We start from the raw sequence: 7,771 nt of genomic DNA, 5'->3' as shown, positions 1-7,771 counted from the left end.
GGGAACTTATCGACTAAGAGGCACCAACGGCAAGGCTCTCGGCCATCCTTGGAACATAGAACATCTCAAGTACTACTACAAGTGACCTAGCCTACGGCAGGTTGGAACTGTAATTACTCGATGTATTTGTTCTACTAGAATTAATAGAAAGCCCTCGGCACTATTACTTTAGCCTCTCTTTAATTCATATTTGCCCACGGCAGCTAAAATGTTAACATCCTACGGCGCTCTACATTAGCCTACGGCAATTGGCGATCGTTAATGTTTTTTACCCTACAGATCCCTTCGGGACTTGGTCAAAATTTTTAAACTTAACAGCGTCCTTATTAGCCTACGGTAATAAGTGACTTTTAATCAGTAATTAGCCTACGGCAATTAGCAGTTATAGCTTGTGAAAGTCGATGACTAGCGATCTATCGGCGATTAGCCCACGGCAATTAGCAATCATAACGCACTCACATGGGTTAAAATTTGAGAATTGGACAATTAAAGGTTGAACTTTGAATCATAACACAAACTTAAATTAAAAGATGCCCTCGGCATCAATGTGTTCGAAATAAAAATTAAAAATAAAAATACAAAGATGAATGTAAAGAAAAACGCCCTCAGACGGCGGGTTCGTCCCCGGCAGCGGCCTCAGCAGACCCAGGCCCTTCGGCAGCATCCTCCTCCTCGTAATCCTCGATCATATCTTCGGTCATTCCTTCGGGAAGGGGAGGGGGATCGGTAGCGAAGTTGAGGTTCAGCTTCTGACCAGGGTTGTACCGCTTGAATCGGTACAACATGTCCGCCATCTCAGAGCCCACCTCCTTATCCAGAAGGACAGCGAACTCCTCTGATGATCGGTAACCCTGGATAGCGGACCGAACGGCAGCCTCGATCTCCGCCGCCTTGGTACGCTCCCTCTCCTCCAGAGCGTCCTGGACCGCTTCCGAAGCAGCCTCAGCGTCCCGCGCCGCCGTCCGCGCTGCCTCCAAGGCCAGCCGTGTCTCCTCAGCCTTGGCCTCTGCAGCAAAACCCCGCCGCTCGGCAGCCTCTTTGTCCTTCAGCAGATCGGCCGCCTTGGTCCTGCCGTCTTCATAGGCCTTTTTAGCCTGTTCGGCAGCATTAATGGCCCGCTTGACGCAGAGCCACATCTCCATGGACGCCTGCACAACTAGCAAATTCAGAGAGAAGCCCCACTTCGAAAAATGGAATGACAATAGAAGAAAAGAGTTCTTACCGACGCCTGAAGACGGAAGGCCCGCCCGGCCTGTTCCCGAAGAAGCTTCTTCGGCAATTCGTCAACCTCCGGCAGCTCCATTTGAGAGCCGAGGATCATATGATTGACGAATTGCACCGTCTTCGAAGGGCAGGCGATGGTGACGGCCTCGGTAGGACCGTCCTCGTCCTCCGCCGCGAAGACAGCCCTCGTGGTTTCCGAAGGACGGCTCCTCTTGGAGGCTGGCAAAGCTTCCAGGTCTACCGTGATCGTGCGCTTCCCGGCTGCTTTTGAGGCAGTGGCTTCGGCATCTGGTTGCCTCGGTGCAATGGCACCGGCAGTTGGCCACGCCACTGGTTCAGCACCCAGCTGCCGAAGACGCTCGGCAAGAGTTACGTCCTCGGGATCTGTGTACGGCCGAACGGAAGGCGCCTCGGGCTGTTTTCTTTGTTTCTTGCCCTGCAGACCCATCATGAGCCGCCTCTTGGACGACTCACTCATTTTCTTGGCTTCGGCAGCCTTCCTTGCGTCAGTCACTGATCAAAAATACTCGGTCAGTCGGCATGCAAAATAAATCGATCAAGAAAAAAAGAGAAATGCACAGGTACTTACTCTCGGCAGGGCTGACGAGGCCGGCTCTGATGAGATTGCTGGTAAAAAGGAATCGCGGGGAAACTCGCTCGGCAGCAGGGACCCTCAGCCTGACTCTGTCGAGCTGCCGAATTTCGCTCTCCTTGGGGCTCGGTTGCTTTAGTTTACCTGCCGAAAGAAGAATGAGTTACAAAACATAAAATAACAAGTACAACGGTTATACCGACTAGTAACATTACTACCTACCGGCAATTTGGAACGCCGTAGGCACCGGAAACAGCGGAGACACCCCCGACGGCGATTCCCAATCACCCGAGAGTACCACCCGCCGATTCCTCCACGATTTTTGGGAAGTCGGCACGGCGCTGATGAAGTGCCCCCGCTCGGAAGCCTTCAGGCAATTCGCCTGAACCCAACCGCCGTGATCGGCACTCTTGGACTTCGTGACGCTGTATAGGTACGAGAATTGCTCGTAGGAGGGCTTCCCCTCCCCGGCAATCCCGAACGCAGCTATCACCCCCATTAAGGCCACCCAAAAGTTGGGATTATACTGGCCTGGGGCATACCCGATCTGGGCTAGGATCTTCTGAACGGCAGGCTGCAAAGGCAGCCTGACACCCTGCGCCAACATATCGGTGAAGAAGAAGACTCCACCATCTCCCGGGTCGCTGAGGGATTCGGTAGGGCTCGGAATTCTCATTTTAACCGAATCCGGGATGAGGTACTCCGCCCTAATCTTCTCGAGCTCCCGTTCGGTAAGTTTGTTGGGCTCCAAATAGTCGACCCCAAACAGGGTCTTCTTCGGTACGCCCACCGGTATCCTTGGCCGCTCTCGATGGACGATCGTTACCCTCGGCCGGGACGGACCGGCGACGACATCGTCGCGACCAGAGGTAGAGGCCTCCAGCTGGTGATCGGAGGTACCGAATCGGGTACCATCTTTGTTGACCGCGACCAAGGGAAGCGGTTGCCCCGTCATCAGACCCTTGCCGATGCCGTGGGTAGGAACGGAGACAATCTCCTCACCGATAACTTCCACATCGGTGTCCTCTCTACTCTCGGCCCCGAGGCTCGCAGCCCCGCTGGATGTGTCCCAGCCCGATGATAACTCCTCATCGAAAGCATTGGGCTCACTGCCGAAGGAAGACTCGCTATCGGACATCTACAAAACAAGAAAAAGGAAAAGGATGGCTAAGGCTCTGAAATGAACTACCCTACCGATGTCTACGCCACTACCTATAGTTCACTAGACTACCGAAAGAGGGCCCCTATAGACGATCGGCTAAGCGTACACTACGAAAGCACGCGGGTATATAAAGAAAATTTATTTATAGTACCGAACGGTAACTTACCTTTGCTATTGTTGAGACTTTGATTGCCGTTAATACTCTTCGGTAATCGCCTTAATTGCCGATAACACCTTCGAAAATCGCCTTGGTTGCCGTTCACAATCTTCTGAAATCGCCTACGCAGAGCTCTCGCGTCACTCTCAAATGCAAAGTGAACTCTTATGTCCGGAGCGATCTCTATTTATAGGAAGAGGGCTGCAACGGTACGCCTCGGGAAACCAAACGGCTCATAATTACAGCCGTCAGACGTCGCTTCATTTGCCACGTGTCGCCCGGTGGATGGTGATGTCAGCTGCACGCCTGGTACAGAAGACGAAGCGTCTTTTCACGCCGGGTGCAGAAGGCGAAGCGTCTCCACGCGCCAGGCATGGGAAACGAAGCGTCCCTGCCTTCACCTCTCTCAGCATCGGCGACCCTTCAGATCTCAGGGGAACCTTCCACAACCAAACTTGCCGAACGGCAGGGCATCTATGAACATTCAGGATGGAACCAAATTCCCTTCCGAAGAACTTTCGGAAGAGAACTTGGGGGACTACTGTTTATACCGTATATTAAGGACCAATGACCACCTGACACGTGGACGGAAACAACAGCTTGACATCACTGGCCCTTCGGCATGTCCCCTACCGAATCCTACACTTCCTGGCGCTTTTGAGCTAGGACACGCGTCATGCTCTAGACCAGCTCCCCCAGTCCCACATCGGAAATATGAACATAATGCACGCCTCCCCAGGCCTATATAAGGAGACCCCTATTCCCAAAAGAGGGGGACAGAAAAAACCAACGGTACGCTACCGCTTGATCTGTAGTCTAAACTTTACTAAACCCGTACTTACTTAAGCATCGGAGAGCCTTCGGCCGGTACCGCACCGGTACCCCAAGGTCTTACCGAACGTTCCCTTTTTGCAGGAAATTGATCTTCCGAAGACTAACTACCTTCTGAAGACACAATATCACTAAGTTGGGCGAACCACGTGTCAAACCACTTTTTCGCATCAACAGAAATCATTCCTGATTTTTTGTTGGAAAAATGTACCACCCACGGAGGACCCCAACTGATGCAACACTGGACATCTGTTGATAATTTCCTATAGAGAGAGAGAGAGAGAGAGAGTGAGTGAGTGAGTACACCATAGAACATGTCAAAATAAATGATTCCCTTTTTTTCCTTTTCTGTATGATTTCCCTTTTGAACATAGAATCTATTGCATGCGTACCTGTTGTTCAATACATTGACCAAGAAAAATATCAATGGCTTTTGAGAGTTTTTTATTGATAGCAGTCCTGTCCACTCTAGGGTCAGATGTCAAAATGTCAATAATTTCGATCTTTTTGTAAATAACCGCCATATGCAGAGGAGTGTTTCCGTCTTTGTCAGCTTCATTAATAAGTCCTGCAAGCTTAGGCGTCCTTAATATGTACTTAACCACACCTCTTTGTCCACCTAAAACTGCAGCATGAAGAGCCGTTTGGCCTTTTGAATTAAGCAAATCACAAGCATCAGGCCGACATCGAATTAGCTCCGCCATCACTTTGGTGTGGCCTGCATAGGCTGCGACATGGAGAGCTGACATTTTAGATTCGTCCAGCATGTAACAAGTTGAGCTATCACAGTTCAACAGTAGTTGAGTAGCTTCAACGTGCCCTGTGAATGCTGCGTAGTGCAAGGGGGTCCATCCAATAGCATCAACTTCTCTGATTATGTCGTGATTTTTGGACATCATCATCTTGACAACGCCTACCATGTTTCATGTATAAAAATTATTGGACCCAAATGGAGTTATAGTCAACAAAAACAATCCTTGTTATATAAAAGTAACAGATTTCGTAGTGTTAGTCCCATATAAAACTGCAGCATGAAGAGCCGTTTAGGCCCTCCCCTACGAAATTTTTTTTTTCAACGATCCAAATTATCTATGTTTTAAGTCTATATTTATAGATCATCCTTGCAAAAAATTAGAAAAATCGGAAATTGCTTTGATATCCAATTGTGTTTTACAAAATCAATGAACACGGTACTTTAAGAAAGTACTAAAATTTCAATAATTCAATTGAGTGATAAAATGATATCGGATTTAAGTGATTTTTTGTAGAGATGATCTTTGAATGAGCATCTACAAAATAGACGGTTTGGATGAGTGAAATACAATACGGAATGGGCCCTAGAAGAGTGTCCCTCAAATAAGCTAATTTGAAGAATCACTCAATAGAAACTCTGTGTGTGTATATATACACACACGGTTGTGTGTTCAATTGAGTACCTACGTAGTAAGTACACCTTTATTTTTCCTATTAATATAATATGACACCACACAGCATACCATGTACTAATGAATCGAGCTCGAAAACTCTTACAATTAGGTGATGTCATGTTTGTACCTTTGTCTATGAGTTTTTCTTGAGTCACTGCCACATGCAAAGCTGTCAGTCCGTTAGTCCCCTGGAAAGAAGGAGAAATGTCGGAATCGTAAGCCTGTAAAATATAATCAGCAATGCTTGGAGATCTTTTTCTAACAGCAAGGAACAAGGGCGACTCCTCTGCTTTATTTGTAATACAACACAACTGAGGATCAGCTTCCATTAACAGAATCACAACTTCCTCGTGATTATATCGAACAGCAAGATGCAACGCTGTGTCGTTATCCGAGTTAGTCACTCGGAGTAACTTGTTATGATATTCACCATCAGCTGGTCCGCTCTCCTCATCACCTCTTTCCATGCGATGAAGCTTTTTCTTCGCATGTTGAATGAGCAACTTTACTATTTCATGGCAGCCTACTCTTGAAGCAACGTGTAGTGGAGTGTCATCTTTCTTGTTGGTGGCCCAAAACAGCTGATCAAATTGATCTCCATCGACATTTTTGAAGAAATCTATTTTCTTGAATTCAGCGGAAATATGAAGAATATTGTTGTCTTTAGGCGTTTTCTGTAGGAGAAGATCAATTGATGATGCACTGCCATCTCTAATTTTCTCCCTTAAGAAACCAACCTCACCTGATGTTGCAGCCTCATACAGGGAAGGATCCATGGCTATGGTTAGCTAGCTTTGATCTCGATCTCTCTCTCTCTCAAAGTAGCGGGCAAAGCACCTATTAATTTATTCCAACACAAGTTGTGTATCGCTTACGGTGGTTCTCTCTTTAATTTACTCTCTCTTACCAGCCATGATCAGAATCTCACACAGGACCTGAGTCGTCGTCTTGTCAACAAAAAGCATTTATAAAAAGATCGATTATTACTCGAGTACCCGAAAAAGTCTTCCATTTCAGATTCTATGCTCTTCGTTATAAAGATATTCTATGCTCTGCGTATATATGCTTATTAATATCGAACTGAGAGTGCCGAAGATGGTTGACTATATAGGTGGACAATGCATAAGGCTTTTTCCATTTTACTTACTCGTTCTGTCACAATCAAACAATTCCCTGGTATACTAGAAAAGCAAAGTCTCCACCACACAAAATCCATGACAGAACTAATTCTTTTGGTAAAGAGATTTCCATTAACAGAATTCGGGATCGGCTTTCATAAACAGAAGCACCACTTTATGATGACCGAATCGGACAGCCATATGGATGTGTTAGATTTTGGAGAGGGAGAGAGCTTGAGGAAGAAGCAGGTGAATTCTTACTCATTCACGCACACACTAACCATTGGGAACATAATATTCCCACATAACATCATCCAAATCTAGCCATCGATCCATTCTCCTATTCTAAGATTACATCTTAGCTCTCCACTTACACTGTGATCCAAGGGCTCACATTTAAATTTGTAAATTTAAACTAAATACATAATAATATCAGCTAAAACACTTATATTTCAACACTCCCTTCTAAGTGTTTAGCTGAGATTACTCCAAGCTTTCTTCTCATGTATTCAAAACGATCCCTAGCCAATGCCTTGGTAAAAATATATGCAGTTTGCTCTTCAGTCTTGCAGTATAACAAATCAATCTCTCCATTTTGCAACGCATCTCGAATGAAATGAAATCTCCTGTTTATATGCATTGTCTTATGATGATGAGCAGGATTCTTGGTTATGGCTATAGCTGAAGTGTTATCACATAGAATTGGAGTAGCACCAACCTATTCTTCACCAAAATCTGAGAGAAGAAATCTAAGCCAGATTGCTTGTGCAATGGCTTCTGCTGCACTAACATATTCAGCCTTTGCAGTGGATAGTGCAACACTGCTTTGCTTGACATATGCCCAGGAAAATACATCTAATCCACGACTAAAAGCATATCCTGATGTGCTTTTCATGTCATCCTCACTCCCTGACCAATCACTATCACAGTAGCCAATAAGCATTGCTTCTTTCCCTTTCTCATATGCTATACCATAATCAAGTGTGCCTTGAATGTATCTGAGTATCCTCTCAGCAGTTCCCATATGTTTTCTGGTAGGACCATGCATAAATCTAGCCAAAAGACTTGCTGCAAACATGATATCTAGTCTTGTTGCAGTCAAGTATTGCAGGCTTCCAACTATCTGCCTATACACACTTTCATCAGCTTGTTCACTCCCATCCACCTTAGATAGTTTTTCATTCACTGTAAGGGGAGTCGCAACTGATTTGCAATCTTTGAGACCAAACTTGTCCAACAATGTCCTTGCATATTTCTTCT

At 46.1% G+C, this 7,771-nt stretch overlaps 1 pseudogene; it reads right to left on the bottom strand.

Moving 5' to 3' along the window:
- The window catches only part of LOC117625268, a 12,792-nt pseudogene extending 6,623 nt beyond the window's left edge, over window positions 1-6,169 (bottom strand).
- Window positions 6,170-7,771: the final 1,602 nt, after the last annotated feature.

Source organism: Prunus dulcis, chromosome 4 (genome assembly GCF_902201215.1).
Source record: "Prunus dulcis chromosome 4, ALMONDv2, whole genome shotgun sequence".
NCBI classification, from domain to species: Eukaryota; Viridiplantae; Streptophyta; class Magnoliopsida; order Rosales; family Rosaceae; genus Prunus; species Prunus dulcis.
The sequence above is the reverse complement of the archived record's forward strand: the minus strand, read 5'-3'. Positions and strand labels throughout refer to the sequence as shown.